The sequence below is a fragment of the Trachypithecus francoisi genome, unplaced genomic scaffold (genome assembly GCF_009764315.1).
Source record: "Trachypithecus francoisi isolate TF-2019V2 unplaced genomic scaffold, Tfra_2.0 Lachesis_group8, whole genome shotgun sequence".
NCBI classification, from domain to species: Eukaryota; Metazoa; Chordata; class Mammalia; order Primates; family Cercopithecidae; genus Trachypithecus; species Trachypithecus francoisi.
In genome coordinates, this window is record NW_022681473.1 from 61,804,245 (window position 1) to 61,825,626 (window position 21,382).

Below are 21,382 nucleotides of genomic sequence, written 5' to 3' on the forward strand. Positions count from 1 at the left end.
TGAGAAGCAGGCAATTCTGTAGGCAGCAGAGAAATTTTGAGATGAGCAATATGTCTCCGATAGCAGGCCTAAAAGGAAAAGAGAAAATAGGAAAGGTGAAGAAATAGGGGAAATACCATTCCCAATAGGAAGAGAGACAGTACCTCTTGACAACCCTCATCGGAACTCCTTGACTTTTCTATGGTGTTTTTCCTTCTTTCACAGTTTAAAATGGCTCTTTTATAATGTTCTTCCTATCTGGGAAAAGTTAATTTCCCCAAATCTTAAAATGCTTGGCTTAGAGTTCAGCTAGGAGGAAGGGAGCCTAGAAGCCTGACATGCCAGCAAAAGGGTAAAATATTTTTTAACCTTTGGCTTCTCTCCCCCTATGAAAACTGGCAAAAGGGATACTAAGGATTATTGTTTATATTCTCTGTAAAGTTCGAATTAATGAAAAAGAATTTGTGAGGTTAGTCTTAAGCTATAGCCAATCTGGTATGCTTTGTGTGTCTTTCTGTATGGTTCTGTCAAAAGAAAGGTACCTTAGATTAGAATGCAGGCCCAGGACCCCATAAGCCTGCTGTTCAAGCCAACCCAACAAAATAGTAACAAACTTGACTACAGACCTCCATCTTGTTTCATGTCCTTGGGAACATGACCTGTAACCACGTGGCAATACTTTGTTTTGGTCTCCACCATTTTACAATGGTGACTGTCTTCTTGTGTTAAGTCAGCTCCTGGGTGAGGCCACATAATCAGATAAGCCAGTCTGTCGATCTAGGCGGTGCCAGCTGGTCCATCAAGAGCAGGGTTTACAAAATATCTTAAGAACTAATCTTGAGAGCAGTTAAGGAAGGGTCAGGATCTTGTAGCCTCAGCTCTTTGACTCCTAGGCCATGGTTTCTAATCTTATGGCTAGTTTCTTGGTCTGTTCCCCAGGCAAGAGGTAAGCATATCTTAAGAAGGGGCTGTTACCATCTTTGTTTTAGACTATAAACTATAAACCCAGCTCCTCCCAAAGTTGGATGGGCAAGGACAGCTTGGGGGCTGGAAACAAAATGGAGTTGGTTGGGTCAGATCTATTCCACTGTCTCAGTCACAATTTTGCAATGATAGTTTCAAAAGCTGCTGATCGCCCCTTTGAAAACACCATGTACACTTGAGGTTAAGTCATTACCTAATTAAGGCTTGTAAGTTTCACCTATGAGATTATCTTTTCTAAAGTTCACAACCTGAAAATCTTAATTGCTTGGCATGACTAAAGTCTAGTAACAAGAGATTTAAAAGGATTTTCTTAAAAAGCTCTCAGCTTAATTAAAAGTGGATATTCAAGTTATAGGTATAGTTAAAAGGCCTTTATGTGTTTCCCTTCTTGGATCTTGTCTTTCTAGAAAAAGGTTTTTTTCCTTCTCAGTCGACTGAATTATTTTTCTCCACTTTTTGTCTTGCCACTCTTAATGCATGCATGAGAGGCCCTAAGATAATTTCTGGTAGCATGGGACTCCGAGGCACCACAGACCCCGTTTTGGGAAAAAACTTCTGTTTTCCTCATGAAACCCCAGGAATTAAAAGCAGATAGTTTAATCTTTAATAGTAAAAATAGTCTTAAGGATTATTGGTAAAATGCAAGTATCATCAAAATGCAAATAGGTGGTCTAAATCATTCAACTTACATACTAGGTTTGCTAAATAGTTCAAGGTTGTTTACCGCCTGCTTTACAGTTAGGTAAGACCCATGGCGTTAGAAGCTGGAAAGAGACAAGCCTTATCTGCACTTCTGTCTGGGTCCTAAGCTACACACATGGTACATAATTAAAATCACTTACTAACCAGGTTTTTCACCAAAAGTAAAAGTTGCTAAGAGTTAACAGTGCAACATGTATTGAGATCACTAAATTATTTTATATTAAAGGCATATAAAAACAGTAAAATGTGTTTTTAGTAAAAGATTATAGGAAAGCATGGAAATGTTAATTTTGCCCAGGGATGAAGGATTATATTAAATTTGATAAGCTAGAGCTAGAGGTTTAAGCCAGTTATAGAAAGATTATAAAAATTAACCTTGCAAAAGTGTGTAAACATTAATTCAAAATGATCTTTTGAATATATAGTCTTTTCATAAACTGAGCATCGAAATAAAAGCACAGCAAGGTTGTCTTAAGATGCTTATCTGGCCTTTAGCAAAAGGGTTATAAAAAGTTTGTAAAGATTTCACCTCATGGTCAAATTGGTTAAGATTAGTTGGAATCATCTATAAGGTTTCATTTAAACAAATTGGGGCCGGGCACAGTGGCTCATGCCTGTGATCCCAGCACTTTGGTAGGCCAACACAGACAGATCACTTGAGGTCAGGAGTTCAAGGCCAGCCTGGCCAACATGGTGAAACCCCATCTCTACTAAAAATACAAAAATTAGCTGGGCGTGGTGGTGCACACCTGTACTCCCAGCTACTCGGGAGGCTGAGGCAGGAGAATTGCTTGAACCCAGGAGGCAGAGGTTGCAGTGAGTTGAGATTGTGCCTCTGCACTTCAGCCTGGGTGACAGAGTGAGACTCTGTCTCAAAAAAATAATAAATAAATAAAATTGGGTTAACATTAATACACTAATGCAAGGGTAAAATATGGCTTTAAACAGGATTTTCATGTAATAGTAAATGCTACTAAAATGTTTTTGCCTTTTGAGTTATCATTTTGGCAAAATAAATAATTTATAGCATTCTGGAATTCTACTTCATAACATCCAGTGCTTTAAACCTCTAACATTTAACAGACATCCCAAAATCAAACCTCAAGTTTCAAAATTGTCTTTCCTGCTGCCTGGCTTTCTGGATGGTTCTGAGGACCCCTGAAACATCCAGAGGAGAGGTAAACAAGATTATTTGACATGCTTAGTCACATGAGATTCCCAAAATGATGACCAATCTTCTTTAAGTCATATTTTGATGAATAATACTAATGTGTGTTCCAAAATTGTATGAGATTTCTAAAATTCTAATGTCTGAATATATGCTATCAGTCATAATTAAGGGTAAAGTTATCATAAGCCGTGGAGATAACTAAACTTCTTTGTCAGTCATGTTTTAACTGTAACTACCATGAAAATGTTGTCATTTGCAGACAATTGTTGTCTTGCTTTGTTCCTTCTGAAAAGATGGGCTATAGTAAAGCTATAAGACTTTAACAGTTGTCCTCAAACCAGGTTTTTAATAGCTTTGAAGATTGTAACATTGGAATAGAGAAAGAATGTATGGGACTCATGAAGAACTGAAATGTTCATGAATGTCAAGCAAAACAAGAACTAAATGGACTGCACTCAGAAAGTCAAAGCAAACTTTTGGAATTTTGCTTGGAATATTTCTGGTCTTTTCTTCTGCTCAGTCCTTTCCACTTGCTCGTTTCTGCTCAGAGAACCCTTCCTCTATGGAGGAAGCTATTTCTCTTTTTCTTTTCTTCTACCTATTAAACCTCTGCTCTTAAACTCCTCATGTATGTCTCTGTTCTATATTTTCCTGGTGCGTGACAACGAACCCCAGGGTATATACGCCAGACAATGTAGCCGCTTCAGTACTGCCATTTACTGCCAGTTTCTGTCTGATCCAGTCAGCTATTCGAGGCTTCTAACTAGATCCAATCCAGTTGATTATCAGAGCCAGTCTGATCCTTCACCCAGTCGAGTTTCTGTCACAACTTCTGAGCCCAATTCAGATAAAAAATGTGCTCAAACTCATATAACTCAAAACACAAATCCATGGAGCTTTAGAATTGGAGCAAGAACATACCCATGACCCTCGCTTCCCCACTTACTGTGAGGGAGCAATGGACACAGTGGGTCTGATGGGTACCTCACTGGGTCAATCGATGCTCCTGGGAGTCACCGAAAGCTCTAGTTTTAATCCCACTTCTTTTTTTTTTTTTTTTTTTGAGACGGAGTCTCGCTCTGTTGCCCAGGCTGGAGTGCAGTGGCCGATCTCAGCTCACTGCAAGCTCCGCCTCCCGGGTTTACGCCATTCTCCTGCCTCAGCCTCCCGAGTGGCTGGGACTACAGGCGCCCGCCACCTCGCCCGGCTAGTTTTTTGTATTTTTTTTAGTAGAGACAGGGTTTCACCGTGTTCGCCAGGATGGTCTCGATCTCCTGACCTTGTGATCCGCCCGTCTCGGCCTCCCAAAGTGCTGGGATTACAGGCTTGAGCCACCGCGCCCGGCCTTAATCCCACTTCTAACACCATCTGTTAGAAGATAAACTTAAGACAAATTTAATAGAGTTTAACTGGTAAAAGAATGATTTGTGAATTGTGCAGGTCTCAAAACCAGAATAGGTTCAGAGCAACTCCGGGGCTGCTACATGATCTAATATTTATGAAGAGGAAAAGGAAAGTGACATAGAAAAAAATAGAAGTGAGGTGCAGAAACAGCCAGATTAGTTACAGTTGAGCATTTGTCTTCCTTGAACATGGTTTGAACAGTTGACTGCCTGATATTTGTAGAAAATAACATATATGTGGTGGTCCATTTTCAATTCTAAAGGCCTTAAAATAGGTTTAAACAGGCCACAAAGAAACAAAGAAGCAGGAGGTACTAAGCCATCCCCTCTTCTTGCTTTCCCCTTTCACCCAACAGCTAGGCGCCTGTCGGTCGGGCCGCCTCTTAACTCCCCTCTCCCACCCCACCAAAGAAGTTGGTTTAGGCTAGTTTACAACCTAGATAACTATACCCTTTCTTATCAGCTAAGCACAGCCACTAGGGCCATAAGTCAAATGTTTAAAGAGTCTTGAAATAGTCACAATGTGTTGTGGGCTGCAATAAAAAGCAGCAGGAAAATCCTAAAGAACACACTTGAAGCCTTAACCCAACTACCAATAGGGGACGTTCGGGAAGATTGTAACCTCATAGTATTCAGCCAGCGAGGAACTGAGGAGGGACTTGCTCACTAGGAAATAAATTGCTTGTTGTAACCATCCCAGGTGTGCCTGCATGCCAGACACCAATATTGCAAGACTGCCATTAAAAGTCTTGCTTCTGCTATTCTCCGGGTCTCTGAGTCCATTCTTTGGGTTTGGATGGGTAAGGGTATTTTTCACAGATTGGCTACAACTTTGCTTGATACAAGAGTAAACCTACTCTTTAGTCTTTACACATTTCTTTAGGTTACAGTTCACTACTAAAGAGAAACATTTAGACTGAACTTAAAATATGGAAGGAGGCAGTTTTAGGCTAAACTTCACAAAAGTTAGCAGGTTGAACCTTGAACGACTTTAGTGGAAATGGGATGTTAATGCCTGACCACAGTGCCTTCATAAAAAGCTTTGCTGTCACTGCAGAGACAAATGGCGCAGTGAGGTAAGGAGCGGCATTTGTTGTTGTTGTCGTTTATTTTGTTTTTATGTTTCCATAGGTTATTGGGGTACAGGTAGTATTTGGTTACATGAATAAGTTCTTTGGCGGTGATTTGTGAGATCTTTGTGCACCCATCACCTCAGCAGTATACACTGCACCCTATTTGCAGTCTTTTTATCCCTTGGTCCCCTCCCACAAGTCCCCAAAGTCCATTGTATCAATCTTATGCCTTCACATCCTCGTAGCTTAGCTCCCATATATCAGTGAGAACGTATGATGTTTGGAGCAGCATTTTTAATGGAAAAAGAAAAAGAATTATAAACTGAACTGAACAGGCAAAAATATTTTCTTGATTTCATGCTATACAAGCCACACTGGATCACACAAGCTTATTATCAGATGAGTGATCATCTTATAATAAACTTTGTGGCCAATAAATTTGTTAAAATTTGCAAGTACCTATTGTCTAGTACACATTCAGATCCCATCATGTCATTCCCTATCTTAAACATTCAAATGATTTTATCCTTTGGATAAAGTTCATACTCATACTGCTTAGCAACGGGAATAGCCCTGCATGATCTAGTTCCTGCTGTCTTCTCCAGGGACTTTCCTGTTGTGTGACGTTCTATTGTGCCTCTGTGTCTTTGCATTTGATGTACATTCTACCAGGAATGGTTTTTTTTTTTTTTTTTAAATCAAATCTGACTATGGCTATCTCTCTGTGGAATTAGGACTGCATTATTATTGTTTACACGGTGTGTCAATTGTACCCTTCATCTCACATCTTTGCAGACTAGGGAAGGTGGTGTAGGAGAGAGTAGCCGACGTGCAACTCCAAAGATCATGTGTAGGCAGAGGGAAGCTTTAGAGAACATTTAATACCCACTTCTTTTTGGCTGTCCCTTTCCAGGAAGCCAAAGAAATTGCAGGAAAAACTCAGGCTCAGAAAGAAACTGCTCCCTGCCCCCTCCTTCTTTTCTCAGTACAGAGGGACTACAGGAGTCTCTGCTCATCTCCAAATGGCTGGGATGGCCCTTGTTCCTGTTTTCGACTGACTACTCAAAAACATTTTCCCAGGGATAGGCAGAAAAGTCCTCAAAGCACATTTGGGTGCCAGGGTCTGGCCCCCAACAATTATTTATGGTTGGGCTGGCTTCTATGAAGATTCAAAGTAGAAGCAAACACTTCTCTTCCCTTCCCTATGGCAGCATTTCCATTTTCTGTTGCTGTGAGATCAGATTGCAGGATGAGGTCCAGGCAGTGAGTCCTTTCTTAGCAGGTCTTTTTAATACTCCACTCAGCTTCCACAGCAATTTGTTCTAGTCACTCAGCAGAATTGTATTCAGCATCTAATACATGTCAGGCACAATCCTGGTGCTGATGACACGGTGACGATCAATACCTGCCATCAAATTTAAACTGAACAGGCGTAGTCGTCACAAACTTTGAACCACTGCCAAATTTCCAGTGTGGGGAGGTGTTTTCAATCCTGTACCACACAGCATCAAGTAGTTTTTCCTTCCTTTATAGTTCCCATGTGTAACTGCAAAACACTGTTAGACATGGTAGATACATTAGTAGGTGTGGTAGATACATCATTATTTAGTGGAAACACCAATTTTATGAGATAAGTATTATTAAACCTAATTTAAAGACAGGAAACAGGCCTAAAGGGAGAAATCAGGTAATTTATGTACAACCTGAAACATGGCCGGTGATCTCTCCACTACTCAGGGTTGCCCAGTCTATGAACCTACGAATAAGCAAAGGATTGATAAAGACAAATTGGATGAAGTTGTTGTAAATAATAGCATGGTATATTTTAAATGTATACTTATATACATATATTTATGCATATGCAATGTACTATGTATATATGTACATACGCACACACAATACACTGTACCTGCATGTGTATATGAGTATGTGTGAGTGTGCATATGTATGTGTCTTCTCAACCAAAATATCACTACACATGTTATATGGTGTGATATGTTTTGGATTTCTGTCCCCAACCAAATCTCATGTTGAATTGTCATCTCCAATCCAGTGTTGGACTTGGGGCCTGGTGGAAGTTGATTGGATCATGGAGTCAGATTTCCCCAGGGGTGCTGCTCCCATGATAGTGAGTAAGTTCTCACATGAGATCTGGTTGTTTAAAAGTGTGTAAAACCTTCCCCCTACGTCCTCCTGTTTCAGCCATGTGAGATGCCTGCTCCCACCATGAGTCAAAGTTTCCTGAAGCTTCCCCAGAAGCCTCTTTTCTTTATAAATTACCCAGTCTCAGGTATTTCTTTATAGCAATGCAAGAACTGACTAATATGCCATGCTAAAGGTTCATAGCTCTGTGGGAAGGACACTCAGCCACAATATTCAAAAATAAAATGTTCCCAAACTCAGGGATGCTACATTGATAGAGCTGAAGGAAAAAAGGATTTTCGTGCACACCAGGGTTCAGATCTCAGCTTGGGCTCTTGGGTAGATAAATTAGAATCTTCATCTGTATGATGAATATGACAAATCCTCATAGAGATGTTATAAAAATTGAAATGCATATAAATTTACTAGCACAAAATCAATAATAATAGTGATCTTTCGAGTGTTGTTTACATATAATTCAAAGATTAGATATTCTATATGTTTTTAAAAAATCAAATTATGTTCCTGGATGTATGTGATAATTATCCATGTCCAGAGGTGCATTGGTCATCTGGGTCTGTGTTTCATAACCACCCTTAATCCCAAATTACAGTTATAGTGTCAGGGAAGTATCAATTTAAGCTATTTATTAAGCTATTGGCAAAGGCCTCAAAACAAGTAACCCTCAATTACCAAAAAAAAAAAAAAAGGAGACTTTCTGGTGTCTAAAAACTCAATAGTATGAAAGAGAGTAAAGTGGATGGAGAAGTTGTTTGAGAATTGACTTAGCAGGTAATCTGAGTTATCATAGTTTGGGAGCCCAGAAATACAACTGAAATGTTGATTTTAGTTCAAGTAGTTTATTTGGGAGATGATTGCAAGATGAAATAGATGGGGAATTAGGAAGAAGGAAAAGAAAGAAGGGGAAGGGAGGGGAAGGGAGGAGAGGGGAGGGGAGGGGAACAGAAGGGAAGGGAACCAATAAAGGGATCAGTTTATCCCCATGGGCAACTGGGTCTCAATTCCTTTAAAGATCTCTTGGAGGAAGTAAAACACACCTGAGAGTTGTACTACATGAGGAGTAAGAAAGCGAACATCTTCACGTAGGTTACCACTATGGGCAACTAAAACTCAGTTCCATTAGAGATTTCTGGGAGGGAGTAGAATCATCACTCAATTATACCACCCAAAGAATAAGGAAGTTGGGTAATGATCCTCCAACTTCCATTTTCACTGGCTAAGAGATGCTCCAGGACTGTTAACTCCCTGGCATTCTTGGTTTGCCACACAAGGGAAACCTTTCAGATAAGAGACACAGGCTTGCAGTAAGACATGGCACCAACAACATCTGGTATACATCTTATTTATGGAGAAATCATCAAGAATCTTAGGTTTATAGATGATCCTTCCATCTATAAACATATCTACACCCATTCTTGTCTCTTTTTCTGTATATAGAGTCAGGTATCTCTCCTGTCCAAGATAACTTCTCCACCTGTTCTCTGAATACCACGCCCTCCCCTATCTTCTAGGACCTATCCTATCAATATACATCTCATTTGTATCTTTAGCCTCTTGTTCTTCACTAAATCTGTTCCCTTAGCAAAATCAGAGTACCTGTCTATCTGCTGCCTTTATCTCTATGACCTTTTACAACCACTCTGAACCAAATAATATACTTCCATTTTGTCGAGTTATTCTTGTTAAGATGACCAATGGTATGTTGCATAGTTAGCATATGAGGGAGAAACAAGACCAGGTTCGGTCATTGGGAAGCAAAGTACCATGAGGAGCAGCTGAAGATGCTGAATTGGGGAAGGATCCCCTCTTATTTAGGCATCCAAGTGCAAATGGTATTGCATACAAAATAACAAGATCTTGATTTGCAGAGCCAGGGATTCACCTTACAGGGCAGGAAAGTTTTCTTCCTTCAGTCAAATGGTAAAAGTGGAATAATTCTACCTGGGCTGGAGTAAATTAAATTCAAAGTAAGTACAGATCTATAAAGAATATTTTAGGCCTTTGGGTTGTTACAGCCATGAATTAGTAAACTGTATTATATATGTTTCTCTGGATTTTTAAAATTCTGTTTTAAGTTGTATCACAATAGAGAGATGACTAACTTTCAGGAAACTGCATATCTTATCTATAGTCTTTCCCTGGGCACCAACTACATTTCACAAATTACCTCTGATTCATTTCTTGGTTAAACCTTGATCAATGATGTAGATTGCAGAGCTCTGGAACATGGGTCCAAGCACAGCAAATAACATCATAAGCAGATAAAGAAGAAGTTTCATTTTCAACCAATGTGGGAGGCAGGGGGGCAGGAGGCGGGAATAAAATAATCACAAATCCTAAGGCCAATAAATAATGAAAGGAAACCTGTAACAAGAATGGCATTGCTTTCTTAATCAGATTGGCATGGAAATAGCAGTGTCAGATGCATCATTTTAGTCATCAGATAAAAGAATGACAGAGTGTCTTGATGAAGAGATACAGAGGTATCTACAAGACAGTTTCAGCTTTAGAAGTGGAAACAAAGTAAGAGTGTATCAGCAATTGAAGGAAAAAAATCCTTAGGAGTTGAGTAGAAAAAGAAAATGAGGGCGTATGGCAAGACATTCTGATCTAGCAAATATGTGACTCCTATAAGTGGTAGAGAAAAATGGAGATAATACGTTTAAAAAAAAAAAAGATGGACCTACTTGTACTGACAGGAAAAAAAGAGGGAAATAGAGTATTAAAGGAAGTTAAAGTCATAGCTTACTACCTAGTAAAAGAGGTAACAACATATATAGAAATTCTGGAGAACGTAAAGTCTAAGTGAGGAGAAGAAATAATCTCAGATGATGTATATATCCAAGAATAGGTCTCTGGGTCTCTGAAGGCTTGGGCTCTGGAATAAAACAGAAGCTTATGTTCAGGAACCAGATGATCATGATTTTATAGCTCTCATGAAAGTGGCCAGCAATAGTAAACCTCCCGTGGACAGCCAGACTCACAGACCTAACGAATTCCAGTGCGGGAAGAAGGCACTTTGGTGAAGAGCTAAAGAGTCCTTGGAAATTTGTGATAGACGCCATGAAATACAAAGAAAAGAGGGGTAATAAGAACTGTGGAAAATGTCAGGACTTAAACTTTTCTTGAAATGTATTTTTGCTCAATAGAATGCATCTTGTTTGACATGGTTTGAATATATTTGTCCCTCTAAACTTTATATATTGGAACTTAAACCTTAATGTGATAGTATTTTTTTTTATTATTATACTTTAAGTTCTAGGGTACATGTGCATAACGTTTATATCATGTATAACTCCCCAATGCAATCCCTCCCTCCTCCCCCTTCCCCCTGATAGGCCCCAGTGTGTGATGTTCCCCTTCCCGAGTCCAAGTGATCTCATTGTTCAGTTCCCACCTATGAGTGAGAACATGCGGTGTTTGGTTTTCTCTTCTTGTGATAGTTTGCTAAGAATGATGGTTTCCAGCTGCATCCATGTCCCTACAAAGGACGCAAACTCATCCTTTTTGATGGCTGCATAGTATTCCATGGTGTATAGTGCCACATTTTCTTAATCCAGTCTGTCACAGATGGACATTTGGGTTGATTCCAAGTCTTTGCTATTGAATACTGCCGCAATAAATATACCTGTGCATGTGTCTTTGTAGTAGAGTAATTTATAATCCTTGGGTATATACCCAGTAGTGGGATGGCTGGGTCATATGGTACATCTAGTTCTAGATCCTTGAGGAATCGCCATACTGTTTTCCATAATGGTTGAACTAGTTTACAATCCCACCAACAGTGTAAAAGTGTTCCTATTTCTCCACATCCTCTCCAACATCTATTGTTTCCTGACTTCTTAATGATTGCCATTCTAACTGGTGTGAGATGGTATCTCATTGTGGTTTTGATTTGCATTTCTCTGATGGCGAGTGATGATGAGCATTTTTTCATGTGTCTGTTGGCTGTATGGATGTCTTCTTTTGAGAAATGTCTGTTCATATCCTTTCCCCACTTTTTGATGGGGTTGTTTTTTTCTTGTATATTTGTTTGAGTTCTTTGTAGATTCTGGATATTAGCCCTTTGTCAGATGAGTAGGTTGCAAAAATTTTCTCCCATTCTGTAGGTTGCCTGTTCACGCTGATGGTAGTTTCTTTTTGCGTGCAAAGCTCTTTAGTTTAATTAGATCCCATTTGTCAATTTTGGCTTTTGCTGCCGTTGCTTTTGGTGTTTTAGACATGAAGTCCTTGCCCATGCTTATGTCCTGAATGGTACTACCTAGATTTTCTTCTAGGGTTTTTATGGTATTAGCTCTAACATTTAAGTCTCTAATCCATCTTGAATTAATTTTCGTATAAGGGGTAAGGAAAGGATCCAGTTTCAGCTTTCTACTTATGGCTAGCCAATTTTCCCAGCACCATTTATTAAATAGGGAATCCTTTCCCCATGTCTTGTTTCTCTCAGGTTTGTCAAAGATCAGATGGCTGTAGATGTGTGGTATTATTTCTGAGGACTCTGTTCTGTTCCATTGGTCTATATCTCTGTTGTGGTACCAGTACCATGCTGTTTTGGTTAGTGTAGCCTTGTAGTATAGTTGGAAGTCAGGTAGCATGATGCCTCCAGCTTTGTCCTTTTGACCTAGGATTGTCTTGGCAATGTGGGCTCTTTTTTGGTTCCATATGAACTTTAAAGCAGTTTTTTCCAATTCTGTGAAGAAAGTCATTGGTAGCTTGATGGGGATGGCATTGAATCTATAAATAACCTTGGGCAGTATGGCCATTTTCACAATATTGATTCTTCCTATCCATGAGCATGGTATGTTCTTCCATTTGTTGTGTCCTCTTTGATTTCACTGAGCAGTGGTTTGTAGTTCTCCTTGAAGAGGTCCTTTACATCCCTTGTAAGCTGGATTCCTAGGTATTTGATTCTCTTTGAAGCAATTGTGAATGGAAGTTCATTCCTGATTTGGCTCTCTGCTTGTCTGTTACTGGTGTATAAGAATGCTTGTGATTTTTCAACATTAATTTTGTATCCTGAGACTTTGCTGAAGTTGCTTATCAGCTTAAGCAGATTTTGGGCTGAGACAATGGGGTTTTCTAAATATACAATCATGTCATCTGCAAACAGGGACAATTGACTTCTTCTTTTCCTAACTGGATACCCTTGATTTCTTTCTCTTGCCTGATTGCCCTAGCCAGAACTTCCAACACTATGTTGAATAGGAGTGGTGAGAGAGGGCATCCCTGTCTTGTGCCAGTTTTCAAAGGGAATTTTTCCAGTTTTTGCCCATTCAGTATGATATTAGCTGTGGGGTTGTCGTAAATAGCTCTTATTATTTTGAGGTACGTTTCATCAATACCGAATTTATTGAGCGTTTTTAGCATAAAGGGCTGTTGAATTTTGTCAAAAGCCTTTTCTGCATCTATTGAGATAATCATGTGGTTCTTGTCTTTGGTTCTGTTTATATGCTGGATTACGTTTATTGATTTGCGAATGTTGAACCAGCCTTGCATCCCAGGGATGAAGCCCACTTGATCATGGTGGATAAGCTTTTTGATGTGCTGCTGAATCCGGTTTGCCAGTATTTTATTGAGAATTTTTGCATCGATGTTCATCAGGGATATTGATCTAAAATTCTCTTTTTTTTTGTTGTGTCTCTGCCAGGCTTTGGTATCAGGATGATGTTGGCCTCATAAAATGAGTTAGGGAGGACTCCCTCTTTTTCTATTGATTGGAATAGTTTCAGAAGGAATGGTACCAGCTCCTCCTTGTACCTCTGGTAGAATTCAGCTGTGAATCCATCTGGTCCTGGACTTTTTTTGGTGGGTAGGCTATTAATTGTTGCCTCAATTTCAGAGCCTGCTATTGGTCTATTCAGGGATTCAACTTCTTCCTGGTTCAGTCTTGGGAGAGTGTAATTGTCCAGGAAATTATCCATTTCTTCTAGATTTTCTAGTTGATTTGCGTAGAGGCATTTATAGTATTCTCTGATGGTTGTTTGTATTTCTGTGGGGTCAGTGGTGATATCCCCTTTATCTTTTTTATTGCGTCTATTTGATTCCTCTCTCTTTTCTTCTTTATTAGTCTTGCTAGCGGTCTGTCAATTTTGTTGATCTTTTCAAAAAACCAACTCCTGGATTGATTTTTTGGAGGGTTTTTTGTGACTCTATCTCCTTCAGTTCTGCTCTGATCTTAGTTATTTCTTGCCTTCTGCTAGCTTTTGAATGTATTTGCTCTTGCCTCTCTAGTTCTTTTAATTGTGATGTTAGAGTGTCCATTTTAGATCTTTCCTGCTTTCTCTTGTGGGCATTTAGTGCTATAAATTTCCTCTACACACTGCTTGAAATGTGTCCCAGAGATTCTGGTATGTTGTATCTTTGTTCTCATTGGTTTCAAAGAACATCTTTATTTCTGCTTTCATTTCGTTATGTACCCAGTAGTCATTCAGGAGCAGGTTGTTCAGTTCCATGTAGTTGAGCGGTTTGGATTGAGTTTCTAGTCCTGAGTTCTAGTTTGATTGCACTGTGGTCTGAGAGACAGTTTGTTATAATTTCTGTTCTTGTACATTTGCTGAGGAGTGCTTTACTTCCCATTATGTGGTCAATTTTGGAATAAGTGCGATGTGGTGCTGAGAAGAATGTATATTCTGTTGATTTGGGGTGGAGAGTTCTATAGATGTCTATTAGGTTCGCTTGGTGCAGAGATGAGTTCAATTCCTGGATATCCTTGTTAACTTTCTGTCTCTTTGATCTGTCTAATGTTGACAGTGGAGTGTTGAAGTCTCCCATTATTATTGTATGGGAGTCTACGTCTCTTTGTAGGTCTCTAAGGACTTGCTTTATGAATCTGGGTGCTCCTGTATTGGGTGCATAGATATTTAGGAGAGTTAGCTCTTCCTGTTGAATTGATCCCTTTACCATTATGTAATGGCCTTCTTTGTCTCTTTTGATCTTTGATGGTTTAAAGTCTGTTTTATCAGAGACTAGGATTGCAACCCCTGCTTTTTTTTGTTCTCCATTTGCTTGGTAGATCTTCCTCCATCCCTTTATTTGAGCCTATGTATGTCTCTGCATGTGAGATGGGTCTCCTGAATACAGCAGACTGATGGGTCTTGACTCTTGATCCAGTTTGCCAGTCTGTGTCTTTTAATTGGAGCATTTAGTCCATTGACATTTAAGGTTAATATTGTTATGTGTGAACTTGATCCTGTCATTATGATATTAACTGGTTATTTTGCTCATTAGTTGATGCAGTTTCTTCCTAGCCTTGATGGTCTTTACATTTTGGCATGTTTTTGCAATGGCTGGTACCGGTTGTTCCTTCCATGTTTAGGGCTTCCTTCAGGGTCTCTTGTAAGGCAGGCCTGGTGGTGACAAAATCTCTAAGCATTTGCTTATCTGTAAAGGATTTTATTTCTCCTTCACTGATGAAACTTAGTTTGGCTGGATATGAAATTCTGGGTTGAAAATTCTTTTCTTTAAGAACGTTGAATATTGGCCCCCACTCTCTTCTGGCTTGTAGAGTTTCTGCCGAGAGATCTGCTGTTAGTCTGATGGGCTTCCCTTTGTGGGTAACCCGACCTTTCTCTCTGGCTGCCCTTAAGATTTTTTCCTTCATTTCAACTTTGGTAAATCTGGCAATTATGTGTCTTGGAGTTGCTCTTCTGGAGGAGTATCTTTGTGGCGTTCTCTGTATTCCTGAATTTGAATGTTGGCCTGCCCTACTAGGTTGGGGAAGTTCTCCTGGATGATATCCTGAAGAGTGTTTTCCAACTTGGTTCCATTTTCCCCCTCACTTTCAGGCACCCCAATCAGACGTAGATTTGGTCTTTTTACATAATCCCATACTTCTTGCAGGCTTTGTTCATTTCTTTTCTTCTTTTTTCTTTTGGTTTCTCTTCTCGCTTCATTTCATTCATTTGATCCTCAATCGCTGATACTCTTTCTTCCAGTTGATCGAGTCGGTTACTGAAGCTTGTGCATTTGTCACGTATTTCTCGTGTCATGGTTTTCATCTCTGTCATTTCCTTTATGACCTTCTCTGCATTAATTAGTCTAGCTGTCAATTCTTCCACTCTTTTTTCAAGATTTTTAGTTTCTTTGCGCTGGGTACGTAATTCCTCCTTTAGCTCTAAGAAGTTTGATGGACTGAAGCCTTCTTCTCTCATCTCGTCAAAGTCATTCTCTGACCAGCTTTGATCCGTTGCTGGCGATGGGCTGCGCTCCTTTGCAGGGGGAGATGCGCTCTTATTTTTTGAATTTCCAGCTTTTCTGCCCTGCTTCTCCCCATCTTTGTGGTTTTATCTGTCTCTGGTCTTTGATGACGGTGACGTACTGATGGGGTTTTGGTATAGGTGTCCTTCCTGTTTGATAGTTTTCCGTCTGACAGTCAGAAGGACTGTCTGTTGGTCTGTTGGAGATTGCTTGAGGTCCACTCCAGACCCTGTTTGCCTGGGTATCAGCAGCAGAGGTTGCCGAAGATAGAATATTGCTGAACAGCGAGTGTACTTGTCTGATTCTTCCTTTGGAAGTTTCCTCTCAGGGATGACTCCACCCTGTGAGGTGTGGGGTGTCAGACTGCCCCTAGTGGGGGATGTCTCCCAGCTAGGCTACTCAGGGGTCAGGGACCCACCTGAGCTGGCAGTCTGTCCGTTCTCGGATCTCAACCTCCATGTTGGGAGATCCACGGCTCTCCCCAAAGCTGTCAGACAGAGTCGTTGGCCTCTGCACCGGCCCCCCGCTGCTTTCCCTATTGGACCTCAGCTGCGGGCTGTCCCCAGAGGTGGAGTCTACAGAGACAGGCAGGCTTCCTTGAGCTGCTGTGAGCTCCACCCAGTTCGAGCTTCCCAGCGGCTTTGTTTACCTACTTAAGCCTCAGCAATGGCGGGCGCCCCTCCCCCAGCCTCGCTGCTGCCTTGCGGATAGATCGCCGCAGACTGCTGTGTTAGCAGTGAAGGAGGCTCCTTGTGCGTGGGACCCTCCCGGCCAGGTGTGGGATATATTCTCCTGGTGTGCCTGTTTCCTTAAAGCGCAGTATTGGGGTGGGAGTTACCCGATTTTCCAGGTGTTGTGTGTCTCAGTTCCCCTGGCTAGGAAAACAGATTTCCTTCCTGCTTGCGCTTCCAGGTGAGGCAATGCCTCGCCCTGCTTCAGCTCACGCTGGTCAGGCTGCAGCAGCTGACCAGCACCGATTGTCCGGCACTCCCTAGAGAGATGACCCCAGTACCTCAGTTGAAAATGCAGAAATCACCGGTCTTCTGTGTCACTCGCGTTGGGAGTTGGAGACTGGAGCTGTTCCTATTCGGCCATCTTGCTCTGCCCCCCCAATGTGATAGTATTAAGTAATAGAGGCTTTAGGAAATGATTAAGCCAGGAGGGCTCTGCCCTCATGAATATGATTAGCAACCTTATAAAAGGGCTGGAAGGGATGCATTAAGCCCTCTTGCCCTTCTGCATTTTCTGCCATGTGAGGACAAGGCATTCATACTCTCTGTAGGGCACAGAGTTCAAGGTCCCATCTTGGAAGCAGGGACCAGGCCCTCATCAGACACCTAACCTGCCAGTGACTTGATCTTGGGCTTCCCAGTCTCCAGAACTGTGAGAAATACATTTCTATTCTTTATCAATTATTCAGTCTCAGGTATTTTGTCATAAGAGCATAAACTGACTCAGAGTGCTCAAAAGAATGTAGCTATTTCTCCCCAAAGGATACTCTCAATGCTGCACTGGGGTGCTTGGAACAAAATGGACAAAGAGGAGATGGAAAAGAAAGAGTGGAGGTTTTGTAACATGCATACTACTTAAGGGAAGAATGGCATATTGCAAATTTTAATTTGAGAAAACAGAAGTGTTTCATACACCACTTCCTTCAAATAAAAAATTATTTAAATAGGTGGATTTTTCTCACATTGTAAGAAAATCATAGTGTCACTCTTAACTTCTTAATTGGAAATACTCTGAGTTAATTTCTGGGCTCTAGACACCAAATGATAGACACCAATTGACAAATAAAACAATTCTGAAAACCTGAAACCATCAATCCTGTTTTCTCCCCTTGTGTTTCCTTTCTGGTCTCTCCCCAGAGAGCATTATAATTCTCCTTAAGGACTGTGGCCAGTGATGGCAATGTGGATCTAAACTTCTCTTTGACTAGGGAATGAGCTATTATACTACATGGTAGCCACATTTTGTTCTGAGGACTTACTCGTGTTTTCTAAATTTTTGTGAATGTGGAGCTTGTGCTTGTGGTGGGTATTTGTCATTCACTGTAGCTGGCACTTGAATGATCTTCCTATGTTTGACCAATTTTCCTTTTCTTGGGGCATCTACTTCTCCCCCAAGAAAAGCCATAAAAATCACCTTCCTACCTAATTAATCAGCTTTTATACCATGACGAAAACTCCAAAATCTCAGGGGCATACAACAAATGTTTTCACTCACACATCATGCCCTTGGCTGCAGATAGGCTGCTAGGATCCCAGTCCACATGTCTTCTCATGCAGGACTCAAGCTGAAGCAGGAGCCTCTCTTTGTGACATGCCTTTATTGTGACAATGAGAAAACAAAAGGCGGTACAAACATGCAATGTCTCTTAGAGCTTCTGTATGGAACTGAAACACTTCCCTCTATTCCTATTTCAATAACCCAAGATGGTCATATAGCCAAGTCTCATAATGTCTTAGAAAGCATTTTCCAGCTATTGGGAAGCACTGTGGGTCATGAGGCAACAGATGAGATTGTATGCTCCCCTCACAAAAAGGGAGAAAATAGATGGGAATAATCACCCACCATGGGAGAAGGCATTTTGTCTAAGTGCTGTCAATCATGCACACCTGCAGGAAGACAATTCAGAAGCTAGGAAAATAAAAGCGAATATGCCACATTGAATCATTCTGTTGAAGAGTGCTGACAGAAGAGTAAATCCTCCAGAGGTATCAGAGGCAGAGGTTCTAGTGTCAGTCTCTGCACCCAGGTGTAGAAGTGAGATCCGAGTTATCTATGCTCAATGGAGGCAGTAGTGATAGCTCCATCAGAGTGGACCTATGGGGTAATTTGATGATGTTCCTGCATACATCATACATCATCAATGGACTACCAAATATTCTTTAATAAGTCCTTTTTGTGCTTAAAATAGGTTTCTGGTGTTTTCAACTCTTGTTTTTTAGTAGGCATTTTGATTGACTGGCTCTTCCCTCGGTTGTCTGCTATTCACATGGCAATGAGTTAGGCCAAATCCCTACAAATACATTTTACACTCGATAAGACTATATAATTTAGTATTTTCCACTATAGAGAATATGCCTTCTTTTCCAGCACCTTCTGAACAATTATATAATGCAATTATATAGCTGGCCACAAAACAGTTTCCCAAAGGATAAGTTATAATGGCATTTTTAAAACTCTTATTGCATCGTGGTTATGAAATGCTAACAAACCTAAATAAATTATATATATATAGAATTTCAATTAAATTATGTAATTTCAGGAGAAAACCAAATTTAAAACTGTGCTTATATTTATTTAATAACAAATGATAATTAAAGCACCATGATGATTTATGGTATATAACCTGACTTATATTTAGGGAAAACTTTACACTCCTCAGTCAGTGCAAGAAGAAAGAAAAATAAGATAATAAATATAAGTAAAATAAATCAAGAAAAAATAATACAGATAAAATCAGAAAAAAAATGAAATAAATTAACAGGTTCTTTGAAAGGAACAATCAACTAGACAGATCTTTGGAAAGAAAGATATGTCGCTCAGAAAAAAAAAAACATAAAATAGTGGTAAATATAAAATATCAGGGATTAGAATCAAGGGAAAAACTGAGAAGTAGAGACAAATAAAAATAAAAATAATTATTTGTGTAATTGTTCATAACCATGAAGACACTGACACTTTGAGAATCGTAACTTACTGAAACAGATTTGACATTTAAAGAACTTGAATTAGACATCAAATACAAGGACTTATAAAGCTACTTCTTGTTTTAATCTAATACAACTCTGATATCAAAACCAATAACAGTATTTGGCTTGTTCTGCTTCCCACTGTACAAAGGTCTTGCTGTTAGTTGTGTGTAACTATTAACAATTGCTATTGTAATATACATCTATATTCTGATATATACCTTGTTATTTAGTTAGTTTTATGTCTCTCTGTCTCAGGCACACACACACACACACACACACACATACATATATGCTGTCATTTTCCTGTCCATGGCATCTCACACTGAAACTGCCCCACCACATCCTTGCTAGATCTTCCTGTTACTGTTCCTTTCATCTGCTTCTGAAATTATTCTCTCTTTTCTACTTCCTGCTTCTCAATTTCTTGGAACACTTAAACCCTAATATACAATCTAGGTGACAGCCTCAACCCAGAAGCACTTTCAGAAAGGCTCTCCACCACCTCCAGACAGAATGCTGTGTTTTAATTTCTAGACTCATCACCCCTTCCAATCCCTGACCTCCTTCCTCTGCCAAAGTGCAAGTGGTAACAAAGTCCTGCAGATTTGCCCCTCTAGGCAGGAATTTCCTCTCTCTTAGCCAAGGCTAGCACTGAGCAGACAGGGAAGGGAGGCCCTAACTTCTCCTGCTTGGACTCCTGGGATATGTCAGTTTCGCCTTCTGGCAACTGAAAACAATTTGGAATAGCAGAAACAGGAGGTATTAACTCCTTCATAAGAGGTCCAGGAGGAGACTTTCAAGGTGGAGTGGGGTATCTATCCATGGTCTGGGCTATACTCCTACCCTCCTCCTTCCACCCCTAGCAGGTTCTCCTGATGACTGACATGCCACTAACACAGACAGCTATTTCTTCCCCTTTAAAGCCTTCAAGCCTAAGATTATATTCTTCAAGCCTAAGATTGTACAGAACTAATTGAGGGTGTGGCTCATACTTCCTCGGAAAGAGTAAGAGAAGAAAATAAATTAGGGGTCTCTAAGCAAGCATGTTGTATGACATGCAATATAGTCAGTCTCTGGTCTCTTTCCAGAATATCAGACCTCAGATTTGTACTAACTCCCTAACTCTTCCTTAGTCCTATTTCTTTAGTGCCTATATCTCTTTCCCTGTTCCCCAAACAGTTCTCAGTTCTTGCTTCTCCTGTGATGCTACTCCTCCCCTACAGCACAGATGGGCACCATCCTACAGTCAGCCACTCATCTTGTTGTCCTGGTCTATCTTGGATTCAGGGAAGAGGGTTGGGGTCTGCAGCTACAGCTGTGGAATTTGTCCAAGACAGAGCCTCACCTGGACACACCTGTCTCACAGCAAACAAATAAACAAACAAAACACTCTGAAGATATCTGTAAAGGAAAGCTTCTATGCCTTGGAAGTAAACTGATCTGTCTTCAAAAGCCCTCTCTCCAGCCTTCCCCGCATGAATACAAGCCCCCGCCCCCAGTTACCTTGATTGCCACGGTTCTTGACAATCGGTCACAGTTACAAATTGCACCTTACACACGAAAATGATCTTCTCATTAACTGTTTTAACTTCACAGAGATTCCAGAGCAGTACAACCAACTTGACCTTCAACTTCTTAAAGGCAGAGACTATATGTACCATAGTTGTAATCCCAGCACCCAGTATAATATTGTCAAAAAAATTGATGTTAAATAAATGTTTAAAATGGCTTATTTCAATTAATTAATTCATTATTCTATTAGAGCAGCCATTTCTCCAAAACTGGGTGAGACAGACGGTCCAGCTCAGACCTAAGATATTTTTGTCTTTTCTCATAGCCCTATGTGTTGCAGGAAATTTCTGGGCCTCACCCTTCAGAATTTTAACCATGGCCTGTGCTCAGACACTGGCATGAGCATTCTGGAGTCTCTGTCCTAATAATTAAGATATTATATAATTTGGAACCGAGCTTCAATTGGAGGATTTCCTGGTTATTTTCTACGTAGATAGG